This window comes from Panthera uncia, assembly GCF_023721935.1.
Source record: "Panthera uncia isolate 11264 chromosome B2 unlocalized genomic scaffold, Puncia_PCG_1.0 HiC_scaffold_25, whole genome shotgun sequence".
NCBI classification, from domain to species: domain Eukaryota; kingdom Metazoa; phylum Chordata; class Mammalia; order Carnivora; family Felidae; genus Panthera; species Panthera uncia.
This window is the reverse complement of record NW_026057581.1, coordinates 19,429,834-19,444,459: the sequence shown is the minus strand read 5'-3', so window position 1 is coordinate 19,444,459 and position 14,626 is coordinate 19,429,834.

Below are 14,626 nucleotides of genomic sequence, written 5' to 3'. Positions count from 1 at the left end.
AGCTCCGATAACTGATCCTAAAGAAATGGAGCTCTATGAACTGTCAGAAAAAGAATTCAGAATAATCCTCTTAAGGTAGTTTAGTGAACTCCAAGAAAACAGACAGCTAAATGAAATTCAGAAAACAATGCATGAACAAAATGAGAAGTTTGACAAAAAAAATTGCAACCATTAAAAACAAACCAGAAAAGGGGCACCTGAGTGGCTCAGTTGAATGTCTGACTTTGGCTCAGATCATGACCTCGCAGTTCGTGAGTTCAAGTCCCACATCGGGCTCTGTGCTGACAGCTCGGAGCCTCGGGCCTGCTTTAGATTCTGTGTCCTCCCCTCTCTCTGCCCCTCCCCCACTCATGCTCTGTCTCTCCCTCAAAAATAAACATTAACAAACAAACAAACAAACAAACAAAAAAACCCAACAGAAATCCTAGAATTGAAAAATACAATAACTGAACTGAAGAATTCAAGAGTTGCAAAAGTAGACTCGATCATGCAGACAAAAGAGTCAGTGATCTGGAGGACGGGACATTGGAAATTACTCACGTAGAGAAACAAAATGAAAAAAGAATGAAAAAGAGTGAAGAAAGCCTACAGGAATTATAGGACACCATGAAAAGAAACAATATTCACATTATGAGAATTCCAGAGGGAGAAACAAAAGAGAAAGGTATAGAAAGTATATTTAAAACAATAATGGCTGGAAACTTCCCAAACCTGGGAAAAGAAATGGATGTCCAGGTGCATGATGTCCAAAATGCCCCCATACACGGGGACACACTATAATTAAATTGTCAAATGTCAAAGACAAAGAATTTTAAGAGCAGCAAGAAACAAGGACAGACACATACAAAGGGACATCCAAAAGACCAGTAGCAGATTTCTTCAACAGAAACTTTTTAGGCCAGGAGAGAATGGGATGACATGTTCAAAAGAGTAAAAGAAAAAAACTGTCAACCAAGCCTCTATCCTCACTAAAGCCATCCTTTGCAAACAAAACAAGGATAAGTCTTTCCTGAACCAACAAAAGCTGACGGATTTCATTACCACCAGACCCATCTTACAAGAAATGCTAAAGGGAATTCTTTGAGTGGAAGTAAAAGCATGCTAACTAACATCATGAAAACATAAACATTGCTCAGCCATTCTCCCGAGATTATTTGACTCATGTATCATTTTGGTCTTGGCTCCCTAGACACATTGCAGGTGAGTGAGAAAGCAACAAAGATCCCATCACTTGGGAAGATATTTATAAATACGACTTCTGGTTTCCAGCCTGACATGTAAAGAGCTGGGAAGTCATTGCTTCTGTACTCATAACAAGAAACAAACCTGAACAAACTGAAAAACAAAAACTCTCAGATCAATCAGAATTGAGGTCACAGGGCAAACTGCCCTGAAAACGAGTCAGACAGATGGACCCAGATAATCACAGCATACCAGGAACAAATCAGAGGCAGAAACTCACAGCTGGAGACAATATCAGCAGGAACATTTTAAACTACAAATGACTGTTCGAGGTTTGATGTAGACAATCTTGAGAATTAAACATCTCTGAAGGGGGCACCTGGATGGCTCAGTCGGTCAAGTGTCTGACTCTTGAGCCAGCTTGGCTCAGGTCATGATCTTGCAGTTTGTGTGTTTGAGCCCCGCTTCCAGCTCTGGATTCTCTCTCCCCCTCTCTCTCTGCCCCTTTCCTGTTTGTGATTTCTTTCTCTCTCAAAAAATAAATAAATAAACATTAAAAAAAGTCTCTAAGGGGGCCCAGTCTTCGAAGAGCTCCCACATTTTGCCCTACCAGTTCTTACAGTGAAGATCATACAGTGGTCTCCTAGTGCTTCTAACAGAAAGTGTGGAAATATAATCATTTTGAAATATGCTCAGAGCTCTCTGTTCTCTTTAATAAAGCCTTCCTTGAAAGGAAACTGTTTTACATAACCCACTGGGGTTATACCAAAGCCAAACTGACCTGGAGATAGGAAAACACCCAACTGCAGCCACCTCTAGCCTTCCATGTGGGGGAAGGGAGATACCCAATTCAAGTTCACTAAAAGACACAGACCTAATCATAGGACTATAGAAGGCTTCTTCTCTCTACTCGCCTTACCACCACATCAGTAGAGTTCCTGTAAAAAAAAAAAAAAATAGGGGATTACAACTAAGAAAAATTCAAATAACAAGTTGTGAGCTTCAGATCTGACTTGAGAAGTTTCTAGGGACACCACAAAACAACAAAAGAGACAAAAACAAGGATATGAGAGAAGAGTTTAGCCTCTAAGACCAAAGCTATCGCAGGGTCAAAACGGCCTAACTCCTAATCAGATAAACATAAAACTTCACACTAAAGATCTATCAACATCAGTTCCTTTTACCAGATGCATCACACCTGGTTTCAACAAAAAATTACAAGGCATGCTAAAGGGCAAAAAACATAATGTGATGAGACAAATCCAGCCTGAGACCTAGATTCATATGTGGAAGATATTTTGGAATTATAAGACTGGTGATTTAAAATAACTATGATCAGGGATGCCTGGGTGGCTCAGTTGGTTGAGCGTCCAACTTTGGCTCAGGTCATGATCTCACTCGTGGGTTCGAGCCCTGTGTTGGCCTCTGTGCTGACAGCTCAGAGCCTGAAGCCTGCTTGGATTCTGTGTCTCCCTCTCTCTCTGCCCATTCCCTGCTCATGCTCTGTTTGTCTCTCTCAAAATAAATATTAAAAAAAAATTTTTAAATGATTAATATGCTAAGGGCTTTAATGGAAAAAGTAGATGACATGAAAGAACAGATAGGGAATAGAGTGAAGGGAATGCCAATAAAGAAAAGGAAATGTTAGAAATAAAAAATACTGTATTTAAAAAATTTTTTTTAATTTTTTTTAAAAAAGAAAAAATACTGTCACGTAAATGTAAAAATGTAGTTGATGAGGTCATCAGGAGACTGGATATGGCCAGTGAAACAATCAATGAGTAAAAACTTCCAAACCTGAAATATAAACAGAAAAAAAGAATGAAAAAGATGGAACATACTATGCTGAAACTGTAATGGGAATAACAGGTGTAGAGATAAGAAAGAAACAGAAGAAATATTTGAGGAAATAATGACTGAGAATTTTCCAAAGTTAATCATGGCCACTAAACCACAGATGCAGCAAGCTCAGAAAACACTAAGCATAATAAACACCAAAAACATCTATACCTAGGTATATCACACTCAAACTGCAGAAAATCAAAGATTAATTGAAACTCTTGAAGAAGAAAAGTTGTGTCTCTTTGCAGGTATTAACTATCTCAGACCGGGCACAGGAAAGAATGATTGAATAATGAACTTAGAAAATATTTGATACATGAAATATGAAGCAGGTAATAAGGTGTCATAGGATCAGGTGTTCAACAGAAAACAAGTGCATTAGGAGAACAGCGACTCAGCAAAATGTTGTATACAGCCATGGTCTAATAAATTAAGTGAAGTATGATATTTCCTTTGGCTGATGCACAGGATTTAGTTAAGGGTTGGTCAGAAATGTGGATATTCTAATTTTGTGTGTGTGTGTGTGTGTGTGTGTGTGTGTGTGTGTTTATTCATTTTTGAAAGACAGAGAGAGACAGAGCACAAGCAGGGGTGGGGCGGAGAGGAAGAGGGACACAGAATCCAAAGCAGGATCCAGGCTCTGAGCTGTCAGCACCACAGCCGGATGCGGGGCTCGAACTCACAAACCATGAGATCATGACCTGAGCTGAAGTTGGACACTCAACCAACTGAGCACCCAGGCACCCCAGAAATGTGGATATTTTAGAAGGGAGAGCTGCATGATGAATTTGCCAACCAATAAGTATGTGTTTTTTTTTTTTTCTGTTTTTTGCAAGATACTCATCAAAGTACAGAGGATCATAAAAATGCATCAGACATAGGCCCATTTTTAGTAACTTAAAATCTATTGGGGAGTGCCAAGGTGGCTCAGTCGGTAGAGCATCTGACTTTGGCTCAGGTCATGTTCTCATGGTTCATGGGTTTGAGCCCCGCGTCGGGCTCTGTGCTGACAGCTCAGAGCCTGGAACCTGCTTCTGATTCTGTGTGTGTGTGTGTCTCTCTCTGTCCCTCCCCCAACTCACACTCTGTCTCTCTCTCTCTCTCTCTCAAAAATAAATGAACATTAAAAAAAAAATCTATTGGGAGAGAAATGGGAGCCATCATATAAAAAGAGCACTCCATAGTTAGAGGTCTGGAATCACTTAAACTCCCTGAAATTCATCAGTTGTGTGGCTTGGGGAAATTATTTATTCTATTAGTGAACATTTATTTCTTTGTAAGTTAAAAGTAATTGCACATATCTCATGTGTATTTTATGAGGATAACATGAAAGTATATGTAAAATTTTGAAAAAAAGTAAAAGCCAACTGTATCACAAGAGATACACCTAAAACAGATACACCTAACACAGAACTCTTCAAAATAAAAAAAAAAAAATAGGACATCACTATGGAAAACAGTTTGGCAGCCCCTCAAAAAGTTAAACATAGAATTACCATATGATCTAGCAACTCCACCTCTAGGTACATACTCAAAGAATTGAAAGCAGGGACTCAAGCACGTACTTATATGCCAATATTCATAGCAGCATCATTCATAACAGACAAAGGTGGAAACAATCCCAAGTGTCCACTAACAGAGAAATGGATAAACAAAACACAGATATATATATACAATGGAATATTATCCAGCAATAAAAATAAATGAGATTTTGATATAGGCCACATCATGAATGACCTCTGAAAACATTATGCTAAGTGAAATAGATACAAAAGGACAAATATTGTATGATTCTGCTTATATGAGATACCAAGAAAAGGCAAATTCAGAGAGACAGAAGTAGAATAGAGGTTACAAGGGGCTAGAGGGCGGGGAGAATGGGGTATAGACTTCATTAAGTAGTGGGTATAGACTTTCTGCTTGGGATGATGAAAAAGTTCTATAAATGGATAGTAACATTATGAATGTACTTAATGCCAATGAATTGTATACCTATAAATGGCTAAAATGGCAAGTTTTATGTTATGTGTATTTTACTATAATAAAAAAATAGAGAATGAGATTTCAGGCATACTGAAACCCAAAGAAAACGAGTATGACAGTACTAATTTGACACCAAGCAGAACTGAAAATGGATCAAACAGAATAAAAAGTGCCATTGATGAAGTGCATAAAACCCAAAGAACATATAATAACTACTATTAAATGTACACTTTCCCTCTGTGCAAATTAGTTCATCTAATCCTCCAACAAAGACTGTAGAAAAGTAAGTCTTACCACCCTAGGTTACAAAGAGGGAAATGAAGCTCAGAAAATTTAAGCAACTTGCCATGGTCACATAGGTAGAAAACAGTAGAGTGGACTTTTTTTTTTTTTTTTTTTTAAGATTTTATTTTTAAATAATCTCTACACCCAGTGTCAGGCTTGAACTTACAACCCTGAGATCAAGGGTTGCACGCTCCACCGACTGATACAGCCAGGTGCCCCTAGAGTGAACTTTTAATACATGAATAACACGGTATCAAAACACCCATAGGAAAATTTGCTTTAAAAAATGCACAGATAATTTTGCAAAACTAATCATTGTAAGACCATTTTAACACACCTATTTTGACCTGTTCATAAAACAGATCAAATACATAAGAAATAAATAAAATAGAAAAATAAATCATATGTTAAAAGTATATGTTATTTGGTGATAATATAATAAAATTTAAAAGTAATAAGGGGCTTGTGGGTGGCTCAGTCGGTTAAGCATCCAACTCTTGGTTTCGGCTCAGGTCATGATTTCACAGTTCATGCGATTGAGCCCTGTGTTGGGCTCTGTGGTGACAGTGTGGAGCCTTCTTGGAATTCTCTCTCTCTCCTTCTCTCTCTGCTCCGACCCAGCTTTCTTTCTCCCTCTCTCTCTCTCTCTCTCAAAATAAATCAATAAACATTTTTTTTAAAAAAGTAATAAGAAAATTTTGCTTAAAAGAACTCCCACCAAAGTCTCCCAAATAACAAATGGTTAAACAGAATATAACATCCTAATTATAATTATTTAGAAAAAAATAGGAAAAAATGTAAGTCAATATTAAGATGCACCAAATATCAGCTGCAACTTTCAACTGGCCTAAAGCTGCTTCTGTTTTGCTCATGGCCATATGGAAGGTCAAACAGCTGAATTCTATTTCATTTTTAGTCTTCCTTAAGAATGATCCATGACCATGTGACCAAAATTTCTAAGTAGCACGACATCAGTTTACAACAAGGCATGCCAGTCTAATTTATTGTTAATACTTAATGAAACATGGATGAAACTGCTCACATACTTTATAGGTTGAAATTCTATCAGTCAGTTAAAATGTAGATGTGTATTTGCTATGCAAGAGTAAAATGTCTGCAAAAACTATTAATTTATGTACAAAAAACAACAGGGCTTTCAGTTAAATAAATAGTGAAAAAGACTGACAATTGAAGCAGAGCGTACCCTGAAGATAACTTCGGGAAAAATATTAATTCTTGTTTAGCCAACTTATTTTATAAAATCTTCAGTAATATAAGGCAGAATGATGGAGATTAGATCATAAACCTATTTTTTATAGAATTGTTTGCTGTACTAGTATTTAGAATATTAAACTCCTAGAGACAAGAAGTAGAACATATATATATTGCATTCTGTTTAGGTCATAAGTCAAGAGAAAACCCCATCTGGCAATTCTTCACGTCTTGTCAGTGAATGTCCGCTTTGCCACCTCAGAATTTCACAAGGAGGAAAGACACCCAGATCATGTAAAATATCATCCATACTAAACCACATTTGAACCAGACATATTAAAGAATATAAAAAATGAAGATGAGAGTGTTAGACCAGAACAGAGCAACCCTCTAACTCTCTGTCTCTTTCCAGGCCTCATTTGAAAGTGAGTGTCTGTTTTGTCTTGAAAATGCATATTACATTGACTCAGGAGCAAATCAGTGGCTGACAAGGCTGAGAAGTAATTGTGTTTCCACTCTAGTGTCAACATTAAAATTTGTCAACACCAAAATATATAATAATAAATTGGAAATAAATGAATATCTTAAAATGCACAATTCAGGGAATTCTTATTTCCCCCAATTTATTGCTCGTACACTCCTTCCCCATTCCCCTCCCCCACCCCCAAGACACAGGTCCCTTTCTGTGGCTATCAGGAGACCCTGGCCATCTCTTTTCTCTTTTTCTCTTCTATCTTTTCTCCAATGTGGCAACTGGGCAGTAAATTACTGGTTTGTCAGAAATGTCCTGGGGCAGTTCTCACTACTGGGGAAAATGCTGTGTCTTCATCTCCTTTTCTTCTGGATCACTGGAGTAGGATGATGAGATATTTGTTCTGGTCCTACCCATTCTCGATGATCCAGGAGGCCTGACTGTGCAACGCAGGCCCAGTGTAGCCTACTGCCATTCAACTCTGCAGTGCCAAGGTAAAGTCCCAGCCGAAACTAGACTTGACTTTTCTCTGTGTCACTTTGCTATTGTTGCCCGTTCTTATATTTCCCTTGGAGTCCCTTCAGAAAAGAGGACCGGGTGGGCCAAGACCGGATTTGGAGATTTCTGGGTTTCCTGGCCAAATAACATATTAAAACAATCAGAAAAACCAACGCCTTGGTTTTTTTTTCTCAATTTCTAAAAATAACCAGAAAATCCTCTAAAGTTATAAGAGGAGTCTCTATATAACTGCATGCTTACACGTTCAACAAACCTGTTGAGAGTGAAAAAATTTCTGGAAAAAAAGGTGATCCAAATTGATGAAGTTTTGAAAAGAATAAATATCATGTAAGGAATTTAGAACGTCATCACATAATCCTTCCAATTGGCTCTGACATTTCTACTGGTGCATTTCTTCCAACTGATAAAGAAAAAAACTCTGTAGTATAGAAGTGTTCTCTTGGGGCAGCTGGGTGGCTCAGCTAAGGGTAAGCATCTGACTCTTGATTTCAGCTCAGCTCATGATCTAATGGTCCAGAGATTGAGCCCTGCGTTGGGCTCCATACTGAGCATGGCCTGCCTATGATTCATTCATTCGTATTCTCTCTCTCTCTCTCTCTCTCTCTTTCTCTCCCCATTCCCGTCTCCTGCCCCTGTCCTTATAAGTAGTAAAGACCCAACTCTGAAGCTCTAGAGAGTCAAAAATCCCTCAGCAAGCAGAAGTTTTGATTAACCAGTCACTCTTCTGAGGGAGAAGTCACACTTCCAAGGAAGTTTTAGTCTCAGTATGAGAATCTATATTCAGAATGTCGTATTTAGTGCAGTTCTAAGACATAAGACACTCAAACCTTTGTAGAATGCTCATGTAAATAAGAAAGTAATGCACCCAAGAAAGGAATCATCTCCTCTCCAATAGAAGAACAAGGAAAATTTAGGGCACACTAAAATGGAATGCAAACAGAAGAAGTCCCCAGAAAATGAAAGCCTGATGTTCAAATGCCAGATATCTAATCTCTAGCAAAGGAATCCAGCCATTGCAGAATGCTTAAAGCAATGGAAGCTGCAGTGTGGGGCTGCCTTGGGACCTGGGGCACCAGGAGTCCTGCCGAAATAACAGCGGCCAGATTCTCAGGTCATCTATCAGAGCAAAGAGCCACCAGGCCCAAGATCATGAATCAAATGATCCAGGAACATAAAAGTGAAAAGTCATGAAATGTCTCACTCCAGGCTGCTATGGGGTCTGGCCTATGGGATACCACCATCCTAAGGTTGAAGGGCAAGAGCTGGCCTTGAAAGACTGTGATTTATTTCTAGTTTGGCACACTAAGCTAGATTAACAAAGCTAATTATTTTAAGCAGTGAAACACTACAACACATGTCTTAAGTTAAAGTACCAATTAATGGTGTTAGATCAGTCATTCTTCAAATGTTTATTAAGGACTTTCTAGGTATTTATTCATCTAGAGACAAATAAGAATTAGTTGCTGTCCACAAATGTAAGAGGCAGAAAAAAAAAATGAACAGACAATGCTAATTTGCTATGCTGAGTGCTATGATAGGAGTAAGCATAGGGCTCTGTGATCCAGCCATAGGGGTCAGAATAAGGAAAAACACAAGTTACCTTGTGGAGAAGCAGAAGGAAACATTCAGGGCAATAAAGATAGCACATACCAAACACCCAAGGATCCACGGGAACAAGTACACCAGCCTCATTTGTGCATACGCATGGCAAACAGTAACAGTAAGTAGCATAGTTTTTCTGAAGCATAAAATACTTGGCAGTGTGGCAACAGATAAGATTAGATGAATATACAGGGTAGACAAGCTGGGTCACAAGAGGTCACATATTCTACATATAGAAGTTTGGACATCCCCACTCACACTTTTACTTAATACTTAATAATAATAATAAACACAAAGAGTGATCTCTATTTGTCACCATAATAGAAAGCCTCATATCAGACTAGCCTTCCCACTGTAAACAATTATAAAACTGGACAAACTGTAGGAAGCAAATGTTTTCTGGTATTGGCATAGTACAAGACTGTGAGCCATGAAAGAAGGAAAACTCACAGGGTGTGTCTTTTGATTGCTCTGGCTGTTTTCCAGGGACAATTTCCTGATCATGGTGCAGGGAGCTGGAGCCCAAACAGTGCATGGCAGTTCCCTTAAGCTGAGGAGGCAGAGACCAGCACTAAGAGCTGTTACACTTGGCGGGATCAATAGGGGAAGAGCACAAGACAAGACAGAGATGCTTAGGGATTGGGGGAGGTATGTGAGCAAAAATCTGTGTGAAAGTTCCCTTCAGGTTGCCAAATGCTGGGCTGCACATATATAGGGTTATAATACACAGGACTCAGCAGAGAATAGCTGTTACACGGTTGAACAATACAACTTACCAAAACTGACTCAAGGAAAACTAGAAACTTCAAATAGTCCTATACCGATAAAAGAAGTTTAATCATCACCATTATCATCATCCCATAAAGACAACTGGAGGCCTAGATATTTCACTGGTGGATTCTAGCAAACTATTAAAGGACAAATAATAGTAATCTCCAATTCTTCCAGAAAATACAAAAGGAGGAAAGTTTACTAATATGTACAAAGATAATACAAATAGGGGAACCTGGGTGGCTCAGTCAGTTAAGTGACTGGCTCTTGACTTTGGCTCAGGTCATGATCTCATGGTTTGTGGGTTTGAGACCCACGTCAGGCTCTGTGCTGGCAGCGCAGAGCCTGCTTGGGATTCTCTCTCTCTCTCTCTCTCTCTCTCTTTCCCTCTCTCTATGCCCCTCCCCTGCCTGTGCCCTCTGTTTCTCTCTCTCAAAATAAATAAATAAACTTAAAAAAATAATACAAAAGGATTGCAGAACACAATATCTGTCATAAAAAGATGCAAAAATTCTTTTAAAAAATTAACAATTGGTGCACCTGGGTGGCTCAGTTGGTTAAGCATCTGACTCTTGATTTTGGCTTAGGTCCTATTCTCATGGTTCATGAATTCAAGCCCCACATCAGGCTCTGTGCTGACAGTGCAGAGCCTGCTTGGGATTTTCTCTCTCCCTCTCTCTCTGCCCCTCCCCTGCTCACAAGGTCTCTCTATGTCTCTCAAAAATAAATCGACAAACTTAAAACAATTAAACAATTAAACAATTAAAATCCAGAGATATACAAAAAGGGTAATGCATCATGATGAAGTGAGGGTTTTTCCAGGGATGCAAGATTTTACATCCAAAAAATCAGTCCAAAAATTCAACACACTGTAAAATAAAGAGGAAAAAAATCATATGACCTCAAGATATGCAGAAAAGTCATTTATAAAAGTCAGCATCCACTAATTATTAAAACAACACACACAAACTCTAAGCACACAAGGAACTGAAGAAACTTCCTCATTTTTATAAAGGGCATTGGTGAGAAACCCATAGCAAGCAGCATATTCAATGGTGAAATATTGAATACATTTCTCCAAAGATCAGTTACTGAGCAAGGATGCCCAATATCACCACTGCTTTTCTATTCTGTATAGGAGATCCTAGCCAGTGGAACATGGCAAAAACTAAAACTAAAAATAAAAAAATAAAGAGGAAGAGGAAGCATACAGATTGGACAGGAAGAAGTAAAACTATCTGTATTTGCAGGTGATAAAAGTTTTTAAATCCTAACAAATATGAAAACAATACTAGAATTAATAAGTAAATTTAGCAAGGTCATAGGATATAAGGTCAGTATATAAACATGAATTATCTTTCTATACACTAGCAACAAATAATTAGAAACTGAATTTTTAAACAATACTGTTTAAAATAGCATCAAAAATGATAAAAATAGTTAGGAATAAATTCAACAAAAAGATATGTAAGACCTCTGAAATACAAAAAAACACTACTAAGAGAAATAAAAGACTTATGTAAATGAGAAGGTTTAAATAAAAGAAATATACCATGCTCATAGGATATTAAGATGTCAATCCTCCCCAAATATCCATAGAGTCAACACAATACAAAGCAAAATTCCACTGGGTTTTTTTTTTTTTTTTTTTGCGAAATTTATGGGCTATTTCTAAAATATACACAGAAATGAAAGAATGAAGAGTTAAAGTAATTTTGAAAAAGTTGGACAATTTATACTATCTGATCTCAAGACTTACCATAAAGCTACAGTAGTTAAGGCAGTGTGGTATTGCTAAAAGGACAGACATGTAGATCAGTGGAATAAAATACAGAATCCAGAAATATATCCACATACATATGGTCAATTTTGACAAAGTCACAGAGGTAGTTCCATGGGGGAACAGAACATTTTCAACAAATGTTATTTAAACAATTACATATCCACACAGGAAAAAATGAACCTTGAATCCTATTTCCCTGTTCTCAAAAATTAATTTAAGATGGTTCTTTGACCTAGGTGTACAGGCTAAAAATAAAAATTTTCTAGAAGAAAACATGGTATAGAACTTTTGCTCTGTTAGGCAACATTTTATCACACATTTTCTTTTAAAAAATTAACAAAGAAAAATCACCACAAAAGAAAATTTTGGTAAATTGAACTTCAAAACTAAAAATTCTAATTTTATTTTTATTTATTTTTTTGAACCTCATTTTTTGACACTTATCCCGGCCCCCTTGAATGCAACTCATTCAAAACTAAAAGTTTTTGAAAGAAACTGTTCTTTTAGGGGCTCATGGAAATGTTTATTATCTTGATAATGATAATGGTTTCAATGGTGTATATATGTCAAAACTCACCAAACTGTACAGTTTAAACATATGTAGTTTATTTAATGCCAATTATACTTCAACCCCCAACTTACACCACTCAAAAATGAACTCAAAATGAATTGAAGACTTAAATTTAAGACCTGAAACTGTATAACTGTACTATATTTGCAAATCATATATCTGATAGGGGGTTAATATCCCAAACATAAAAAAAAAAAATTCATACAAGTGAGTAGCAAAAAAGAAAAAAAAAACTAACAACTCTTTTTAAAAATGGGCAGAGGAACTGAATAGAGTTTCACATAGAAGACACAAATGACCATCAGGCACATGAAAAGCTGTTCAACATCACTGATCATCAGGAAAATGCAAATCAAAACCACAATGAGATGATCACTTCACACCTGCTAGAATTACTAGCATATATAAAAACAAAAACAAAACAAAACAAAACAAAACAAAAAACAAGAGACAAGTGATGGCAAAGAGGTAGACAAAATGAACCTTTGTGCACTGTTGGTGGGAATGCAGATTGGTGCAGCCACTATGGAAAACTGTGTGGAGGTTCCTCAAAAAATTAAAAATAAAACTACTATATGATCCAGCAGTCCCACTCCTGGGTGTGTGTGTATATATATATATATATATATACACATATATATGCAAAGGAAGTAAAAATAGGATCTCATAGAGATATCTGCACCCCCATGTTTATTATAACATTACTCACAATAGCCAAGATATGGAAACAACCTAAGTACCAATCAACAGATGTTAAGTACCTTAACAGAACATATAGTCTATATGTATATATACAATGAAATATTATTCAGCCATGAGAAGGAAGGAAATCCTGCAGTTTGCAACAATTTGGATGGAACTTGAGGGCATTGTGCTAAGTGAAATATGTGAGACAGAAAGAGACAAATACTGTAAGGTATCACTTATACATTGAATCTAAAAAAGACAAAGTTGGGGGCGCCTGGGTGGCTCAGTCGGTTGAGCGGCCGACTTCGGCTCAGGTCACGATCTCGCGGTCGGCGAGTTCCAGCCCCACGTCAGGCTCTGGGCTGATGGCTCAGAGCCTGGAGCCTGCTTCCGATTCTGTGTCTCCCTCTCTCTCTGCCCCTCCCCCGTTCATGCTCTGTCTCTCTCTATCTCAAAAATAAATAAACGTTAAAAAAAAAAATTAAAAAAATAAATAAATAAATAAAAATAAAAAAGACAAAGTTGGAGAAAAAGTAGAGTGGCAGTTATCAAGGGTGGGGATGGCGTAAATGGGGAGATGTTGGTCAAAGGGTACAAGCTTTCAGTTATAAGATTAACAGGTTTAGAGATCTAATATACAGTGTAGTTATTAGAGCTAATAATACTCTATCATATACCTGAAAGTTGCTAAGACAGTAGATCTTAAATGTTCTCATTGCCCCCCAAAATGGTTACTATGTGACAGGATGGAGGTGATACTACAATGATAATCATTTTACAATTTATAAATCTATTAAATCAACACTTTGTACACCTTAAACTTACATAAGATCATGTGATAATTATATCTCAAAGCTGGAAAAACAACCTCTTGAGCTGCTGATTTAAGTTCATTCAATTTATGAAATAAATAATTCACCAACTGGGTAGCTCAGTCAGTTAAGCGTCTGACTTTGACTCAGGTCATGATCTTGTGGTTACTGGGTTCAAGCCCTGCATCGAGCTCTATGCTGACAGCTCAGAGCCTGAAGCCTGCTTCAGATTCTGTGTCTCCCTCTCTCTGTGTCCCTCCACTGCTCATGCTCTATCTAAATAAATAAATAAATAAATAAATAAACAAACAAACATTAAGTTCATTCAATTTATGGAAAATGCCCACCATATAATCCAATCAGCAGAGTGCATCCTATTTGTTTAAAAAAAAAAAAAAAAAGACTGTCAAATGAGACTCGTTTTGTTTTTAAAAGTCTGACTTTGCTTTTCGTTTCAAATAAAACTGTTAATGCAAAAATAAATTAAATTAAAATTAAAGTACATTGTTGAGAAGATACAAAGGCAAGTCACAAGCCAAGAAAAAATAATGTAATAAATGAATCTGACAAAGGACTTCTATCTAGGATATATAAAGATCTCTTATTACTAATGAGATAAACCCCACCAAAAAACAAAAAGATCTAAAACTACAGAAACAGATACTTCCCAAAAGAGATGTACAAAAATAACCAAAAATGACCAGAAATAACCAGATGGCCAAAAATAACAAGAAAAGATATCAACACATTTAGGAATCTGAGAAATGCAACTGAAAACGACAGAGATACCACTACTCACCTCCTAAAAAGGCTAAGAGTTAAAAAAAAAAAAATCTACCAAAACCAAGTGTTGACAAAGATGTGGAACAATTGAAACCCTCATACACTGCTGCTGGGAATATAAA